The 20,234-nt window shown below is 45.5% G+C and overlaps 1 pseudogene across 1 annotated transcript in view; it reads left to right on the top strand.

Annotated features, from left to right (window-relative positions):
* Positions 1–6,556: 6,556 nt before the first annotated feature.
* Positions 6,557–20,234, top strand: part of LOC111536332 — a 35,943-nt pseudogene continuing 22,265 nt past the window's right edge. Inside the window, exon 1 of the transcript XR_004229231.1 lies at positions 6,557–7,130. The product of XR_004229231.1 is annotated as a glyceraldehyde-3-phosphate dehydrogenase pseudogene (transcript). The remainder of the gene's footprint in view (positions 7,131–20,234) is intronic.

Below are 20,234 nucleotides of genomic sequence, written 5' to 3' on the forward strand. Positions count from 1 at the left end.
TCTCCTGCCTCAGCCTCCGGAGTAGCTGGGACTACAGGCGCCCGCCACCTCGCCAGGCTAGTTTTTGTGTATTTTTTAGTAGAGACGGGGTTTCACCCTGTTAGCCAGGATGGTCTCGATCTCCTGACCTCGTGATCCGCCCGTCTCGGCCTCCCAAAGTGCTGGGATTACAGGCTTGAGCCACCGCGCCCGGCCACTGTTACAAATTTCAATTCAGCATAGCCGTCAGAACAGGAACTTCCAAACTGCTCGTAACTGATAGATATCTTGGTTCATTAAAGTAGTAGTACTGCAAACACTAAGAAAAATGAGTAACCAAGAGACCTATGCTTCCCAAGAACCATACACATATTTTGTTTGTTTGTTTGTTTGTTTGTTTTGAGACAGAGTCTTGCAGTGTCGCCAAGGCTGGAGTGCAGTGGCACAATATTGGCTCACTGCAACCTCCGCCTCCCAGGTTCAAGCAATTCTCCTGCCTCAGCCTCCCGAATAGCTGGAATTACAGGTGTGTGCCACCATGCCTGGCTAAATTTTGTATTTTAGTAGAGACGGGGTTTCACCATATCAGCCAGGCTGGTCTCAAACTCCTGACCTCAAGTGATCAGCCCACCTCGGCCTCCCTATGTGTTGGGATTACAGGCATGAGTCACGGCACCCAGCCCCAGGTACCATACACATTTAAAAAACCATATTTTGATTTGGAGATACCCTTGTTTTGAGACATGGCCCTACTCATTCAATTCCAGCAAACCTATACCAAATAACTTTGCCCCGACTTCATAGTTTCAACTTCCATGCTTGTACAACAGTCCTTCAGAAGCCCAGAGCTTTAGAAAACCTTAGAGTCAGGGACTCCTATAAAGAGAAAGGTCATTTGTCCAAACTTCTGCTTATTGTAAGTATAAGCATGTCTCAGGGATACCTGGCAGAAAGTCACCCCTCCTCTATTTCAATACTGCCAGTGATGGGGACACCACCTCAATATATGAACTACATTTGCCAGCAACTGGCTTCATTTTCCCAACATTCTAATCCTTTGAAAAGTTTTTCCTTGTACTAACTGAAATGGGCTTCCTAACTTTCAACTTCCATGCTATCACTCCCTGACTCAGTCTCACCAGATAACCTCATCTCCAGCTTCAGAGAAAACAGGAATTTCTTGAGCTACCTGCTTCCTCTCCCTACCACATATTTATCTGCACAAGCCCCTATCTATATCTCCTCTCCCTCCAGACATGAGGGCAGGGATGTCCCTCCTCCAGTCTAAGACAATCCTGTGTTCAGCCTTCTTAGGGACCTTCGCTCCTTCACTGTTTATTAAGTAAGCCACTCTTCTATCAGGAGCTAGGTGGCTATATGTAACAGCCATCAAAAGATGGCCCTATAGAATACAAGCTCCATGAAGGCGGGGATTTCAGTGCAGTCTTGTTCACACACTATCCCCAGGGCTGAGAAGGGAGCCCGACACATTGGTGCTCAATAAGTACTTGTTGAGTTAATGAATGAATGAAGTCACACCTCAAACCACCAATTTTCTCCCTCTCCACTGGCCCTTTCACTTCAGCATAAAAATAAACTCAGGGCACTCCCATTAACCATAAAAAAACCTCCTTTGGTCCTACCAGTCTCCACCAGCTACCAGCCTTGCTCCCCTTCAGAGGAAGAATCTAGGAAGAGCAGTCAACCACCGTTTGCTTCTATACTTCATTTCACATTTACTCCTTAACCCACACAATTTTTTTAAAACTTGTTTTAATTTTTTTTTTCTTTTTTTTTGAGACAGGGTCTTGCTCTGTCACCCAGGTTGGAGTGCAGTGGTAAGGATCTCAGCTCACCGCAACCTCCACCTCCCAGGTTCAAGAGATTCTACTGCCTCAGAGTCCTGAGTGGCTGGGACTACAGGCAGGTGCCACCCCATCTGGCTAACTTGTGTATTTTTTTGGTAGAGACAGGGTTTCACTATGTTGGCCAGACTAGTCTCGAACTCCTGACCTCAAACAATCCGCCTGCCTTGGCCTCCCAAAGTGCTGGGATTACAGACGTGAGCCACCGCACCTGGCCGCCCACACCTTCCAAGCCCACCATGCCACTGAAACAACTCCCCAAACTCAAAAGGCAATTTCCATCCCTTAATTTTATCTAACTTACCAAAGCATTTGATACTGGCAACTCCATCCTTGAAAAGCCCCTGCTTTGGTCTTCATGCAGCCACAGCCCCTGGTTTTCCTTGCAATCCCTTTGACTGCTTCTCCTCTGTTTCTTTCCCTTCCTGTCCTTTAAAGCAGTGGTGGCCAAACTTTTTAGATTTCAACCCTATCAGCACAAAATTGGAAAGTAGCCTTTCTCTCTTCTCTCTGTCCCTCTCATCCTCTCCATGTAAAGTATACACTTCTACTATAGTAATAGATTATGTATTTGATTTGTGCTATATTACAAAGCACAAAAAAACAAAAATTTTAAAAAGGATGAGATACCTGTGTATATTTTTCCCAATCTAATAATGAGAAAACATCAGATAAACCCAAATTGAGGGACAGTCTACAAAATACCTGACCATTATTACTCAAAAAGAGATAAGATAAAAATAGATAGGCCAGGCATGATGGCTCACAGCTGTAATCCCAGCACTTTGGGAGGCTGAGACAGGCAGATCACTTGAGGTCAAGAGTTCAAGACCAGCCTGGCCATCATGGCGAAACCCCATCTGTACTGAAAATACAAAAATTAGGCCAGATGTGGTGGCTCATGCCTGTAATCCCAGCACTTTTGGAGGCTGAGGCGGGCGGATCATTTGAGGTCAGGAGTTCGAGACCAGTCTGGCGAACATAGTGAAACTCGTCTCTACCAAAAAAATACACAAGTTAGCCGGATGTGGTGGTGCATGCTTGTAGTCCCAGCTACTCAGGAGGCAGATCACCTGAGGTTGAGAGTTCAAGACCAGCCTGACCAACATGGAGAAACCCCATCTCTACTAAAAAAATACAAAATTAGCCAGGCGTGGTGGCGCATGCTTGTAATCCCAGCTACTTGGGAGACTGAGGCAGGAGAATCACTTGAACCCAGGAGGTGGAGCTTGAGGTGAGCCAAGATCGTGCCATTGCACTCCAGCCTGGGCAACAAGAGTAGTCCCAGCTACTTGGGAGGCTGAGGGACAAGAATCGCTTGAACCCAGGAGGCGGAGGTTGTCGTGAGCTGAGATTGTGCCACTGCACTTCAGTCTGGGTGACAGAGCAAGAATCTGTCTCAAAAAAGAAAAAAAAAAAAAAGATCGCTAGATAGACAGAGAGATAGATAGAGGCCAGGTGCGATGGCTCACACCTGCATGTAATTCTAGCTCTTTGGGAGGCTGAGGAGGAGGAGGATCACTTGGGCCCAGGAGTTCGAGACCTCATCGCTACAAAAACAAACAAAAAATTAGCTGGGTATGGTGGCATGCACCTGCAGTCCCAGCTACTAGGGAGGCTGAGGTGGGAGAATCGCTTGAGCCTGGGTGGTCGAGGCTGGCTGCAGTGAGCTGTGATCACACCAGTGCACTCCAGCCTGGGTGACAGAGCGAGACCCTGTCTCAAAAACAAAAACAAAAAAGATATAAATGGAAGTTCTAGTACATTCTTCTGGCATCCAAATGGATCACCTAGCATATTCCACTTTGGAGATCTGAGGGCTCCATTCTTGACTTTTATTACTTTCCTATTCTACATCTCTCCGAGGCTGAGCCCAACTACTCCTAAGGCTGCAAACACCAAAAACACACCCAATTCACCATCTTTCCACACGCTTCTCCTATATTCTCTATCTTGATGGATGATACCACTTTCCAACCAGTGGCTGGAATCAGTTGTCTTTAAATCCTTCCTCAGCAACACAGCTAATTAGCCACTGAATTTCATCTTTCTTTCTTATCTCACAAATCCTTTCCCTCTATGTCCAGGGCACACTCTTCAGGCCCTCACCAGGTATGCTAGAATTGGTTGCCTTAAGACCCTTGTCATGCCTCTCTCCAATCCAGACTTTCCCATAACTGCTTCAAAATACAGATCTGACCATTCACCCTTCTGCTTAAATGCCTCCTCTCACTGCCCAGAGACTCTGAGGCAAAACCCAAAGCATTAACACCCAAGTAACCTCATCAACATTATTTCTGGGATCTCCCCAACTTAATCCCTGTACATTTTAGCCCCACCAAACTAATTGCCCCTTTGCTCTCACATCGCTCTGCTTTTACACATGCTGTTCTGTTTCAAATACCTTTTCTTCCCACCCCAACTTTTCAACACATTAGCCCTGGGAGGCACCTCCCATGGGAAATTTTTCTCACCCTCCCCCGTCTGGGATAAGTGTCCTTCCCTCTAGGAACTCCACTATACTGTGCTATGATCATCTATGAATGGTGGATGGAATCAGTTAATATAAAATGGGTCCTATCTCTCTCCTCTTCTACATGACATCACTTCAAATTCCATGTGTTCACCCTTGGCCTTTCTTCTCCAGGCTAAATATCTGAATTTTTTCAAATACTCCTCATGATGTGGTATTCAAAACCCTAGTTCCCTTCCTCTCTCTCTAGGTCCCTAGTTCTCTCTCTAGTTTGGCAACACTGTTTTAAAGGATTTCTATTTTTGCTTCTGCCTGGAATACAGAAGTCAGATATCTTAAAGATGTTTTCCATTACATCACATTTAGTCATTGTGGAAAATAATAATTGAACCTCATCTGACAAGACTGAGCAATTCAGAAGCTGACAGGATCAGGTTCTTGTTCTGTATGAACTCGGCTATGCTAGTAAGGAAAGCATGTTCAAACCGTGTGCAGAAGCAATTATTGTATCTCAGACCCAAAACAAAAAAGCCTACACCTCACTGAATCAAAATAATATCAGTCAAAACATTAAAACACAGAATCTCAATAGATGTTCAGTTAAACCACAGGATCAAAGGGAATATTTTTAAAATTTCAAAAACTGAATTAAAATTAATTCCCTCAAAGTATCTCAGTAGATCAGAATGACCTATCCAGAGCCAGAAACAGAAGAAACAAAAAACTTGAAAATGTTTGGGGCATGGATACAACGTAACTATCATTAACACAGAAAACCCCTGCACCTCTAGGGACAGAGGAGATCTGCAGATTTCAAGAGCATACTGGTGCAGAATCAAATCGCCATTCCAAAAGCAGGACCTCCCAACACCTCACATAGGTTTTTGGTTTGTTTGTCTGTTTGTTTTTGCTTTTGAGACAAGGTCTGGCTCTGTTGCTCAGGCTAGAGTGCAGTGGCGCGATCTCGGCTCACTGCAACCTCCGCCTCCCTGGTTCAAGCAATTCCTGTATCTCAGCCTCCTGAGTAGCTGGGATTTACAGGTGTGCCCCATCACGCCCGGGTAATTTTTGTATTTGCAGTAGAGATGGTGTTTTGCCATGTTGGCCAGGCTGGTCTCAAACTCCTGACCTCAGGTGATCCGCCTGCCTCAGTCTCCCTAAGTGCTGGGATTACAGGTGTGAGCCACCGCGCCCGGCCTCCCATAGGTTTTAAACTGACACACTGAGGATCAGAGCACCCATTCCTCCAAACTGTTCTCAACTTGGCCTCTTGTTCACTACTGTGTGTGCCTCCAGTCTCAGCCCCCATTACTCCCACATTCTCATACAGTAATAGCGTTACCTGTGCAACACAACATACATAATGGAAAAGGCCCATGCGCATGTACCACCTCATCTGAAATCAAATTCAGCTTTGCTACTACCTGTTTAGCGTTGGGTAATTTATTTAGGTTGACCACCCTGCAAAACGAAGAAGATACCCACTTCTAAGGACTGCTGTCAAATGAAATACATTACCACATGATATGCAATAAGAGGCCACGTATTAGCTGATTTCTTCTCCTCTTGCTGAATGCTTAGGAACCTAGGTTCTACTCAGAAAGCTACCATGTATTGACATGTAACCCTAAAAATGTGACTCACATCCTAGTTTCCAAATCCTTAAAATTTGGAACTGTGACAAACCATTGAGTGGTGCTTTGCATTCGCCTTAAGAAATAATCATATAAAAATAACGACTCCATCTCAACTTTTGTATCCTGAAATATACGTAAGGGAGGGGAGGGGAAGAGATTTCAGCAATTACTGATGACAACCACTAGAAATGAAGACACCGTACAAACGCAAAAACATCGTGGCAGCTAAAAAGTCTGCCTTCCCTTCTTCGGCAGCGGGCTGCAACTCAATGAATCCCACTTCATTGAGAAATGTATCTCCGTACTCTGAAGGGCCTCTCCAAGCGGAAGAGGCCTGCCGGACGCGCCTTCCTCAAAGTGAAGGGTGGAGGCCGGCTCAAGGGCCCCCTACGCAGCCCAGCCCCGGCCCCGGCGGCCCGTGAGGCCGCGCCGCCACGGCAGATCCGGAGAAGATGCTGACAGGGAGGCGGCTGAGGCGAAGCCGCCGCTGACGGACCGCACTGCGGCACCTGCCTCGCAGTCACTCGCCCGCGGCCGACCCCGACCCCCAAGCCCCGCGGCGCAGGGCCTCCCCAGGCACGTCCTGCCCGCCCCCGGCTCCTCACCCGCCACCAACGCCAGGAGCACGACAAACACAGCCATGGTGCCGCGCCGGCCGCAGCAGTGCGGGGCGACACGGAGCAGGGCAGCGGGACACGAGCGACAACCGCAGCGTGAGGGGGTGACGCGCTCGGACTCTTCCAGACTCCCGGAGCCCGTCCCTTCGTCGCGTCCGCTGGGACAGCTGCCGCTTTCGCCACCAATCACCAGCTACGTCGCGGCCTACGGAAGAGACGTAACTTGGGAAGCGACAGTCTGATAGGCGGGGCTTAAAGTAATGGATGGAGAGTTTTGCCAACGGTAGGCAGCGATTGAAAAGCCGGGCAGTCCCGCCCCCCGGTCGGTGATGACTGGTCACCAGATGGGGCGTAGGGCGGTTGGTTAGAGTGGGTGATGGAGCCAGTCGAGAAGTCCCGGAGCCCACGGGTTTGAGGCTGCCTCCGGAGTGCAGACCTTTCTGCCAGTCTCGAGCGACGGTCTCCAACCCGGATGTCTGTCTTTCCTGGTCGTGTGCCTCCGCCCGGCTACGGACGCCAGCTGTGAAAGGCGGGGCTGGTTGGGATTTCGCTCTAACAGGTACACAGACACTGAGCACCTGCTGGGAAGAAGCCAGGCGCAAAGGGGAACCCCTGCCCTCCACATCGTGGTGCCAGATAAAATACAGGACGCCCAGTTAAATTTGAATTTCATGTAAACAACGATTATTTGTTATTATGTCGCAATTAATTTATGGGACATACTTGTATTGAAAGAAGTATTACTGGTTATCTGAAATGCAGATATAACTGGGTATCCTATATTTTGATTCGCTAAGTCTGGCAACTCTACCTCCAAAGGCTTTCCAATCTACAAGGAGTCGTGGGACAGAAAGTTAATTAATTACTTAATTTGTCCATTCACTCAGTTTCCAATCTGGGCAAGGTGTACCATGAGGATGTATGAAGGCTAGACATAGTAATTAGACCAGGATCCTCCCCTTCCGCAGTTCATAGTCTTTTGCCTATGATGTGAAGCAAGAAGGGACACACTATAGCGTCTGTAGGTAGAAAATGATGCCCCAGCTGGTGACCTTGAAAGGTGGAAATGATTTCATATCCAAGGATAGGAGATGGGGAGATTTTTTCAGTGAAAACTGTAGGTAAGGTGGGGAGAAAGCCCCGTCAGGTTGAGCATCAGTAATCAAATAAGAGATTGTATGAGAGAGGAGGCACAGAGCTAAAACTTTCAGTTAGAGACATTTATTGAGGATTTTAAATTGCACATAACAGACCTACACTAAGCCACTGAAGGCATTTGAGCATGATTTAGTGCACAAATGTAAAACAGATTTATTGTGGGTGGCGGGGGGACGCCTTACTGTTTCTTCAGTTCCCAGTCTCCATTTTCTTCTTGGAGTTTCCTGAGGGTGAAAAAATAAGAGTGAGTTAAAAGCAGTGACCCCAGGAGTTCCCCAGGTAGCAGACTCACCCTAGGAAAACCTTGCCCAACTGAAAACTGAATCAGAAAGACACTCTCAAAGCCAGGTGTGGTGGCTTACACCTGTAATCCCAGCAGTTTGAAAGGCCAAGGTGGGAAGATCCTTTGACGCCAGGAGTTGAAAACCAGCCTGGATATCATAGCGAGGCCCTGTCTCTTTATTATTAAAAAAGAAAGAAAGCAAAAAAAGAAAAACACTCCCTAAAAAGTTTGAACTTTCTAGAACACACTATGCTTACCAAAGCCACTCTCAATTTAGGGAATAGAGTCAATTTCCTCACCTATCATCAAGAAACAGGAAACTCTCAAACTTGCTTTTCCTCTAGAGAATTTGTACAAATGGGACTTTAGAGAACTCTGAAAGGAAGAAGAGAGATTTTTCCATTAGGAATATGAAATTATTAGCACCAAAATGTCTAAAGCACCCCTCCAAAACATCCACTCTAATGTGACTGACTAGAAAAAAATTAATCACTTTTGTTGTTGTTGTTGAGACGGAGTTTCCCTCTTGTTGCCCAGGCTGGAGTGTAGTGGTGAGATCTCAGCTCACTGCAACCTCCAACTCCCGAGTTCAAGCAATTCTCCTGCCTCAGCTTCCCAAGTAGTTGGGATTACATGCGCGCACCACCACGCCCGGCTAATTTTTGTATTTTTGGTAGAGACGGGATTTTCACCGTGTTGGCCAGGCTGGTCTCAAACTCCTGACCTCAGGCAACCCGCCCACCTCAGCCTCCCAAAGTGCCAGGATTACAGGCGTGAGCCACCACGCCCCACCAAAAAAAATTAATCACTTTTAAAAATTCATTTTTAAGCATGATAAATTCACAATCTCTTCACACCAACTAAAGTTTCATTCTTTGTCCATCTTTCTGCACGTCTTACAACAGGTTTTGAATCACAGGCCCTGCAAGAGCTTATCTAAACCTTATTTAGGGACATAATCAGCTAAAAGTGGAGCAGACCTCCTGCAGTTTCATCCAGCTTGAGGAAACAGGGAAAGGAGTGAATGTCGCTGTTCTTAAAAGAGTTCTAGTACATTCTTATTTTTTTGAATTTAAGGAAGATGAAAAATTTTGTAAATGGACTGGAATATAAAATAAATCCCCACCCCCACCCCCATTTTCCCAGAAAACCTTGCAATCTTTCACACTCCATTTATATCTTGAGAAATAACATTCCTTTTTGAGCTAAGGGCGAATAGCTTATTCTTTACATCTAAGGGCCCTTTTCACCTGAGGTCGCAAAGACTCATTGTTGTTCCTTACAGCCTTGGAATTTAGCAAGATAAACATTGTTGGAAGCCCTCTCCTTGTTTCATAGATTGAGAGATTGAAGCCTAGGGAAGGGCATATGCACTCAAGGTCATATTCTGAATCGTCAGCAGTTCTGCTTTGTGAATGCAGCCCTGCTGATTGAATCTCTAGTGCTCAGTAAACAACTGGTGATGTACGGTTAACTTTTCCACTGAAGCATTTAGAGATGGATATGTGTGTGGCAGGGTAATACAATATTTGAAGTTATGACCCCATTTGTTAGCCTAAAAGAAGCCTTTCTCCCCCCCTCGCCCCAGGCCAAATAGGCAAGACTCCAGCCATCCGTTGCCCTGAGGGGAGGACTCTCAGGAGAACCAGAAAACAAATGTCAAATTCTTGGCTCTTGAGTTTCAAAACTAGAGGTCCCGATGCAAGATTTGAAAGAATACGTAATTCCATTTGCTCCCTAAGTCCCGCCCTTGCCCCCCAATTAAGTCCAGCAGTGAGTTCTGAGTGATCCCAGAGTGAGCTCAGTAACATGAGCTGTTCCCTGCAAATGAGACATCCCATCCAGGAGCCCTGTGGAGGCCAAGATCATGCCCCTCTCACAGATCATGCAGTTAAAATTAAGAATTTCTGTTCTTCAAAAGGTACTGTATACAGTATGGAAAGGTGTGGGGGAGGGCAGAGCAGCTTGACAGTGCAAAAACCCAACTAATACTATCTAGGCGAGGTGATCAAGGTCAATACCAACAGTGATCGGTCATGTTGACAGTGTGTGCCCTTGATGTGATACAATGATAATGGCAGGCACTTCACCTCTATGATCTTCCTCCCCCAAACCCATCACCCCAGTCAAATCATGAGAAAAATATCAGACAAATGCCAACAGAGGGGCATTCTACAAAATATCTGACTGCTGCTCCTCAGAGGTAATCAAAAACAAGGAAAGTCTGGGCCGGGTGCGGTGGCTCACGCCTGTAATCCCAGCACTTTGGGAGACCTAGGCGAGTGGATCACTTGAGGTCAGGAGTTCAAGACCAGCCTAGCCAAAATGGTGAAACCCCATCACTATCAAAAAATACAAAAATTAGCCAGGTATGGTGGTACGTGCCTGTAGTCCTAGCTACTCAGGAGGCCAAGGCGGGAGAATCGCTTGAACCTGGGAGGCGGAGGTTGCAGTGAGCCAAGCTTGTGCCACTGTAATTTAGCCTGGGTAACAGAGTGAGACCCTGCTTCAAAAGAAAAAAAGAATTAGCCAGGCATGGTAGCGCACACCTATAGTCCCAGCTACTGGGAAGGCTGAGACAGGAGGATCACGTGAACCCAGGAGGTTGAGACTGCAGTAAGTCAAGATCTCATCACTGCACTCCAGCCTGGGCAACAGAGGGAAACCCTCTCAAAAAAAAAAAAACCACAACAACCAGAAACTATATTTTTAAAGAATCCAGCATAGGTGACAAAAGTTTAAAGAAAACCAAGGAAACGGTTACCATAAAAAATTCGAATAGTGATTACCCTCAGGGTGGAGGGGAGGAAGATGTGTCTGAAAGAGACATGCAGAAGTATTTGGGCGTGCTGGTCGTTTCTGAGTGGTGGTGGTGGTTTTTACAGTAGTGTTCATTTTGTGATTATCCATATTCTGAGCATTGAAATTGCATGTTCACTTGTGTGCTATATTTTCCAGTAGAAAGGTTTTAAAAATCTAGTTTGCTTTTTTTTTTGAGTCTTGAGAAGGCGCACTTCTTTTTGACTTGGTAGAAATTATTTGTATGTGGTTTCAATTTGTGTTTGCAGAATCTTGTGTTTACAAAACATGTCTTCAGTGAGTGTGGAAGTTTCCAAAGAAAGGCCAGTGTTGTGGTTGGCATGCTAACGGCTGTCTTCCAAGAGATAGTAGAGATGCTATCTCCTGTGGGAATTCACTAAGAGGCAAAAGCCAGGCCTTGGCCTTCCAGCCTGAGAATCCTAATTCTATCAGCATCCCAGAGTTAATCCAACTGGGTGACATCAACCCAAAATAATAAGCTCATAAAATTTTAATGTTGCGAATAGCAATTTGTTCATTTACAGTGAGATATATAAGTATGTCGTAGTCTGCATATTCATGTCAACCTGGCTAGTGTATTCTCTCCAAAAATGCAAGTGACATAGGACTCTTTGAGTTACTCAGAATAGACTTGGTGAGTATACAATCAGAGCAAATATTTAATGCGTCAAACTCTGTTGTATCCATGTCCACATCTGGAACATACACACCAAGCAGACTGAATATTTGTTTCAGACTGACAGGGCACTGTGATAAACCATATATTGGGGATGACTGCAAGGACCACACCTTGCCATTTATGATAGCTTCCCACCGTTTCCATGACCTCTACAGTCCTATCTGTACAGGTTTTTTTTTTTTTTTTTTTTTGTTTGAGGCAGACTTTCTCTGTCGCCCAGGCTGGAGTGCAGTGGCGCAATCTCAGTTCACTGCAACCTCCACCTCCCGGGTTCAAGTGATTCTCCTGCCTCAGCCTCCTGAGTAGCTGGGATTACAGGCAGGCACCACCACACTCAGCTAATTTTTGTACTTTTGGTAGAGATGGGATTTCACCATGTTGGCCAGGATGGTCTCAGACTCCTGACCTCAAGTGATCCACCCGCCTTGGCCTCCCAAAGTGCTGGGATTACAGGCATGAGCCACTGTGCCTGGCCCTGTCTGTACTTTATGAGTCCATATGCCTGGCAGACTAAAGCAGGAGTGGTCACATGACCCAGACTGGACCAATGGGCTTCTCTATCCTAGAATTCTGGGATTGAGGCCAAAAGATGCTAGTGATTCTTGTATGACAGTTGAACAGGGAGACCTGTGAACTACCATCTTTTGCCACATACTCAGAGGTGGAGAAGCTGGGCTGCAGAAAGAGAGGAGCAAAGCAAACATCCAGAGACAAGTAGACAGGAAAGACCAAATGTGCCTGCAATTCCTGCCAGCTATAAAATTATTTTCTCATCCTTGAGGAGACTCAGCTGCATCCCCTGACTTAACTATGTGTGTTGGCCCAGAATTCTTATAACTCAACCTCCTCTTCTTTAAAAATTATTATTATTATTATTATTATTATCATTATATTTTGAGATGGAGTTTCGCTCTGTTGCCCAGGCTGGAGTGCAATGGCGCTATCTCAGCTCACTGAAACCCCCGCCTCCCGAGTTCAAACAATTCTCCCACTTCAACCTCCCGAGTAGCTGGGATTATAGGCACGTGCCACCATGCCTGGCTAATTTTTGTATTTTTAGTAGAGATGGGGTTTCACCATGTTGGCCAGACTGGTCTCGAACTCCTGACCCCAGGTGATCCACCACCTCTGTAAAAATTATTTTTAATTGTAATAAAATACAGGTAACATAAAATTGACCGTCTTCATCATTTTAACTGTACAGTTCAGTGGCATTAAGTACATTCACATTGTTGTGCAACCATCACCACAGTCTATCCCCAGAACTCTTTCATCTTGCAAATCTGAAACTCTGTACCCATTAAATAAGAATTCCCCATTCCTTCATTACCCTACACCCTGGCAACCACTGATCTACTTTCTGTCTCTATGAATTTGACTACTCTAGACACCTTGTGTAAGTGGAATCATACAGTATTTATCTTTGTGTGACTGGCTTATTCCACTTAGCAAAAAAAAAAAAAAAAAATTCCTCCAGGTTCTTTCCTGTTGTGGCTTGTGTCAGAATTGTCTTCCTTCTTCAGACTGAATAGTATTCTGTTGTAGGGATACAACACATTTTGTTTATCCATTCATCCGTGGATGGACACCCTCCACCTTTTTGTATTGTGAATAATGCTGCTATGAACATGGGTGTACCAATATCTCTTTGAGGCTGGACGTTGTGGCTCACGCCCGTAATCCCAGCACTTTGAAAAGCCGAGGTGGGCAGATCACTTGGACCCAGGAGCTCAAGACCAGCCTGGGCAACATGTTAAAACCCTGTTTCTACCAAAAATAAAAAAAAATTAAAAAAAATAAAAAAAAAAAAACATTAGCTGGGCGTGGTGGCAGGCACCTGTATTCTCAGCTACTTGGGAGGCTGAGGTGGGAGAATCGCTTGAACCTGGGAGGCGGAGGTTGCAGTGAGCCGAGGTTGCACCATTGCACTCCAGCCTGGGTGACAGAGTGAGATCCTGTCTCAAAAAAAAAAAAAGAAAGAAAGAAAGAAAAAAAAAGAAATCTCTTTGAGATCCTGTTTTCAATTATTTTGAGTATTTACCCAGGAGTGGAATTGCTGGGTCATATGGTGTCTGGAGCTGCCATTTCATGTTGCTATAATAGAATACCATAGACTGGGTAATTTATGAAGAAAAGTCTTTCTTTCTTACAGTGCTGGAGGCTGGGAAGTCCAATATCAAGGTGCTGGCATCTGGCGAGGGCCTTTTTGCTGTGCTATCCCATGGCAGAAAGCAAGAGGAAGACAGAGAGCAAGAGAGCAAAAGAGGTCCAAACTCGCTTTTTAAAACAAGCCCACTCTTGAAATAATTAACTCACTCCCTCAATAACAACATTAATCCATTCATGAAGGCAGAGTTCTCATGACCTACTCACCTCTTTAAGGACCCACCTCTCAACACTGTTGCATTGGGGATTAAGTTTCCAACGCATCAACTTTAGGGGACACATTTAAACCATAGCATGTGGTAAGTCTGTTTTTAATTGTTTGAGGAACTGCCATATTATTTTCCTTAGAGACTGCACCATTTTACAATCCCATCAGCAGTGCACAAGGGTTTCCATTTCTTCACATCCTCAGCAACACTTGTTATTTTCTGGGTTTTTTTTTTTTTGTTTTTTTTTCTTTTCTTTTTTTTTTTTTGATAGTAGCCATCCTAATGGATGTGACATCAACCTTCTCTTTTGCATCAACTGGTTTGATTGGGTGTCTGGGGGCTTGTAACCAAAATATTTTTGGCTAAAATGAGCATGTTCTCATCTGGACACTGCTTGCTTATTCTTATTCTTATTCTTATCCTTATTCTTTTCTCAGGCTCCTTATATACTTCCACTGACAAACCTCACCTTCTGATGAGTACAAACTTTTCTTAAGATCTGTCAGCATTTTTTTTTTTTTTTTTTTTTTTTTTTTTGAGACAGTCTTGCTGTTACCCAGGCTGGTGTGCAGTGGCGTGATCCTGGCTCACTGCAGCCTTCACCTCCCCAGTAGCTGGGATTACAGGCATGTGCCACCACGTCCAGCTAATTTTTGTATGTTATAGTAGAGACAGGGTTTCTGCCATGCTGGCCAGGCTGGTCTCAAACTCTTGGCCTCAAGTGGTCTACCTGCCTTGGCCTCCCAAAGTGCTGGGATTACAGGTGTGAACCACTGCGCCTGGCCTGAATTTTTTTTTTTTTTTTTTTTTTGAGACGGAGTTTCACTATTGTTGCCCAGGCTGGAGTGCAATGGCGCGATCTCGGCTCACTGCAACCTCCACCTCCCAGGTTCAAGCCATTCTCCTGCCTCAGCTGCCGGGCTAATTTTTGTATTTTTACTAGAGGAAGGTTTCACCATGTTGACCAGGCTGGCCTTGAACTTTTGACCTCAGGTGATCCACCTGCCTCAGCCTCCCAAAGTGCTGGGATTACAGGTGTGAGCCACGCGCCTGGTCTAAGATTTTTTTAAAATTAGAGATGGGGTCTCACTTTGTTGCCAAGGCTGGTCTCAAACTCTCGGGCTCTAGCAATCCACCCTTCTTGGCCTCCTAAAGTTCTGGGATTACAGGTGTGAGCCACCGAGCCTGGCCTTACTTGATATATCTTGTTTTCCTGACTAAACCCTGACCGAGGCAGAGGACAAACCTATTTCCAAGTTTTAGTGGGTAGTTCATCTCATTGAGCCACTGGATACTGACTTCAGTGACTCTGGGATTGTTCTTCCCAACTCCCCTGAAAAAACCTAATCGAATGCAGTGTGTCTTCTGACTCTATGATAATAGAAGTCAGAATATTCAGTATCTCTGAAGGTGAGGGAGGCCGACTTGAAGGGCATAAGGGAACTGTCTGGGGTTCCGGAAATGTTCTGTGTCTTGATCTAGGTGGTGGTTACATGAGGGATAGACATAGGTGAAAATGCAACAAGTTGTCCACTTAAGACTCATGCAGGTTGGAGTTGTTAGCTGTGTGAAAGGGGAAAAAAAGATGTAAGCATGTTACCATATCAAATTGTATCTAAAAAGTTTCAAAAGTAGGGTATTCTCCGTTTGCCCCTAGGGGATGAAGGCGTTTAAACTCACATGAATAGGAAACATTATTTGTGAATTTGTTCATCTACCTATTCATTCATCCCTTTATTTAATGTTGTGTGTTTACAATGCACTGTGTGAACACTGGGCCCTGCTAACTTCAGAGCTGAATCTTAGGGAAAAAACTGAGAATGTATGTCCCATCGGAAGGGGTAAAGAAGAAAAAGCTTATTTCCACATGGTTCAGCTCCAAGTTAGCAGGGCCCAATGTGCAGAGCACATGAGCACACAGCAATGGATGAAGGAATGAATGAATGAGTGAATGAATAAATTAACAAATAATGGTTTCTATTATCAGTAAGTATGAAATGGAGGGAATTTTCTGGGAGTAAAGGGATCACAGTAAGTTCAATTTCCAGATGTCAGAGGCATTTGAACCAGAGTAATTCCATCTTGAATGGGGCTGGGTAAAATAAGCCTGAGACCTACTGGGCTGCCTTCCCAGAGGGTTAGGCATTCTCAGTTACAGGATGAGATAGGAGATGCGCACAGGATACAGGTCATAAAGACCTTGCTGATGAAGCATGCAGTAAAGAAGCCTGCCAAAACCAAGATGGCTATGAAAGTGACCTCTGGTCATCCTCACTGCTCGTTACATGTTAATTATAATGCATTAGCTTGCTAAAAGACACTCCCACCAGCACCATGACAGTTTACGGATGCCATGGCAATGTCAGGAAGTTACCCTATATGGTCTAAAAGGGGAAGGAACCCTCAGTTCCAGGAATTGCCCACCTCTTTCCTGGAAAACTCATGAATAATCCACCCCTTGTTTAGCATATAACAAGAAATAACTATAAGTGCTATCAGTTGGGCACCCCAAGCTGTTGCTCTGCCTATGGAGTAGCCATTCTTTATTTCTTTACTTTCTTAACAAACTTGCTTTCACTTTATGGACTCGCCCCAAAGTCTTTCTTGTGCGAGATCTAAGAACTCTCTCTTGGGGTCTGGATCTGGACCCCTTTCCGGTAGCACAGATAATTAAAAAAGCAAAGACAGGGCAAGATTTCATCTCTGCTACAACTCTTTTTAAGACAGAATCTCTGGAGCTGACAGGAGCTGATTGGGGTGCTTGATGTCGTGAGCAGTTCCTCTATTTCCTCCCACCAGCTCCCCTTCTGTCTCTTTTGCCTTCCCCATTCCGCTTTTAACCGATGATTCGAAAAACCACAGCCTGATTTCCTTTCCTTCCAGCATGTTGCTGCTCACCTTCCTTTTCTATAATGGGCTCTGATTACTGCTGTGGAAATTCCCCTACCCCTGGGAAGTGGCTGTCATGTGGGCTCTCAAACCTGCCTGACCACCCTTTCTCCTGCCCCACTCACTGCTTTCTCCCTTCCTCCCCATCCCTGCAGCTGTTTAAAGCTTCCAGCAATGTCTTCAAGCCCCTCCCTCCTCTAGGGAGACCACACTCCAGCTTCCCCCAGTTATTGAGCATCGTCCTGCTGACCATAGGGGAAAGAGTCTAGACTGGGGAGTGAGAATTGGTCATTAGGTCATTACGGATCCATTACCAGCCTCAGGAAAACAACTGTGCTCCCTCTTCTTTCATCACCTCTGGCAGCTACTTCCCCTTCTTTATGAATGCGATGACTTATTAATGAAAAATCTCCAGTCTCTAGATACCCTTCCTCATCCCCAGGAGGGCCATTCCAGGAACCCTGCACCTAGTGGCCTACGGGAGCACCTTGCACTGACCCGCTCTTGGGTATTAGGGAGAGCCTCCAGAGGAGCATGGAAACCTGGCTTCGCATTGTTATTGGCCTCACCCATTTCTTCGGCACAGATCTTGAGTTCCGTGTGCACTACGTGTGGCGCTGGGGATGGGGAGAGAAGAGTGCCTCAGACTGAGCCTTCGCCCTGGAGAAGCTTACAGCGCCATGTTCCTAACTCTCCTGGTTTTCAGACTTCTCATCCTGCATTTGCTCTCTCCTTCATCCACAGTTCAGTTTTCCACTTGGTACCTGGTTCAACTTTCCAGTTAGAATTTGTTTGAATGAGCTTTTTATTTTAGAATAGGTCTCAATTTATAGACAAGACACAAAGATAGTGCAGAGAATTCTCATATACTCTACATCCAACTTTCCACTATTGTTAACATGATGCATTAGTGTGGTATATTTGTCAGAACCAATATTAATGTATTAATAATAAAGTCCATACTTTATTTATTTATTTATTTGAGACGGAGTCTCGCTCTGTCTCCCAGGCTGGAGTGCAGTGGCCCGACCTTGGCTCACTGCAAACTCCGCCTCCTGGGTTCCAGTGATCCTCCCACCTCAGCCTCCTGAGTAGCTGGAATTGCAAGTGCCTGCCACCACGCCCAGCTAATTTTTGTATTTTTAGTAGAGATGGGGTTTCACCAGGTTGGCCAGGCTGGTCTCAAACTCCTGACCTGAAGTGATCCACCCACCTCGATCTCTCATAGTGCTGGGATTATAGGCGTGACCCACCGTGCCCAGTCACCCAAGTCCATACTTTATTTAGATCTCCTCAGTTTTTACCTAATCCAGCTGGAGTTTTGATTCATTTCCCTCCTCTCTTCTCCTGAACTCTCTTGACTTGGGCATGGATGTTCCCCACCTAATGGCCCCCTGCCCTCCTCCACTCCTTCCTGTCCACAGTTCTTTCTGCCCCAGCTCTATCGCTGGCAATTACCACACCAGCAGACAAGTCTCAATTCTGGAAGCCCCAGTGACCTGAAGTGACACTTGTACCTGAACCCATCACAGTGTTTCCTGCAACCATTGCATTTTCCCCTCTTGTATTAATGTTACATTTACTTGTATTAAATTTTACCAAATTGGAATGGTCCTATACACACTTGGCTTCATCAGAAATGATTTGGTTGCAAGTGACTCATTCGGTCCCCTTGAGACCTTAACAAAAAGTGAGTCCTTTACTGGCAGGATACCAGGGTATCTTAACAGCAGTGTTGGGTAAAAAGCTGGTAAGACGTGGACTCTGTTATCCAACTGCCTGTGTGACCTTGGATCAGTTACTTTACCTTTCAGTGCTCAGTTGCCTCATCTGTAAAATGGGGTTGATAATGGTATTGACCCCATAGGTCGTGTGAGGATTACATGAGTTAACATGGGTAGAGTGCTTAGGATGGTACTTGGCTAGAGAACACCCCATCATCCTGACCTATAATAATAATGAAGATGGGTCAGGCATGGTGGTTCACGCCTGTAATCCCAGCACTTCGAGAGGCCGAGGCAGGCGGATAGCTTGAGCTTAGGAGTTCGAGACCAACCTGGGCAACATGGTGGAACCTCATCTCTACAAAAGCACAAAAAAAATCCAGGCATGGTGTGCACACTTGTAGTCCCAGCTATCAGGGAGGCTGAAGTGAGAGGATCACCTGAGCCCTGGAGGTCAAGGCTACAGTGAGTCATGATCATGCTACTGCACTCCAGCCTGGCAGACAGAGTGAGACTCTGTCTCAAAAGAAAAAAAAAAAAAGAAAGAAAGAAACAACAACAATAACAACAAAAACCTTAGTGGCTTCAAGCAACAATATCCATTTGTTATCTCTCAGGGTCTGTGTGATCAGGAATTTGAGAGCAGCTTGGCTGGGTGGCACCTGGCTTGGGGTCTCTCAGTGCCACTGCAGTCAGATGGTGGCTGGAGGTGGTGTCATCTTTAAGTTTTCCTCACTCACATGCCTGGCACCTGTTCTGGAAAGACTCAAACATCTGGCGGCTGGAAGTGTCGGGGCATATTGGGCAACTCTGTCTCTATTTCTGCATGACCTCTCCACACGTGGACATTCTAGCAGGTGGCTTCAGGGTAATCAGATGGATTCCATGGAAACTCTGGACTCCAAAGGCTCAGGTGTGTGTCCCCAAAAGGAGAAAAGCAGGTGGAAGCCATAGCACCTTTTATGACCTAGCTTTAGAAAGTCACTGAGCATCACTTCCTCTGTATTCTACTGGTCAAGGCAGATATAAGGGGCTGCCCAGGTTCAAGGGGAGGGAACACGGACCCCCCACCCATCAGCAGAGGCTTGTCAAAGTCACATTGTGAGAAGAGCCTGTGGGTTAGGATATTTATTGGTGTGGCCATCTTTGGAAAATGCAATCTGCCATAGGGGTTTGCATATAGGTAGGGAGACAATGGCTGTCATAGCTAATGGAATACTATTTTACCCAACAATATATTATCAGCATCTCATCACATAATTATTCTGCAACATCACTTTATAAAAAGTTTTTATTTTTAAAATTTATGTTACCAAAGTAATGCATAGTTGTGAAAACAAACCTCAAAATACAGAAATGCATAAAGAAAAACGTGGGCCAGGTGCAGTAGCTCATGCCTGTAATCCCAGCACTTTGGGAGCCCAAGGTGGGCGGCTCTCTTGAGGTCAGGAGTTCAAGACCAGCCTGGCCAACATGGTGAAAACACATCTCTACTAAGAATACAAAAATTAGCCAGGCGTGGTGGTGCATGCCTGTAATCCCAGCTACTAGGGAGGCTGAAGCAGGAGAATTGCTTGAACCTGGGAGGTGGGCAGAGGTGGCAGTGAGCCGAGATCATGCCACTGCACTCTAGCCTGGGCAGCAGAGCAAGACTCCATCTCAAAAAAAAAAAAAAGAAAGAAAGAAAAGAAAGAAAGAAAGAGAGAGAGAGAAAGAGAGAAAGAGAGAAAGAAAG

This window comes from Piliocolobus tephrosceles, chromosome 12 (assembly GCF_002776525.5).
Source record: "Piliocolobus tephrosceles isolate RC106 chromosome 12, ASM277652v3, whole genome shotgun sequence".
In the NCBI taxonomy this organism is placed as follows: domain Eukaryota; kingdom Metazoa; phylum Chordata; class Mammalia; order Primates; family Cercopithecidae; genus Piliocolobus; species Piliocolobus tephrosceles.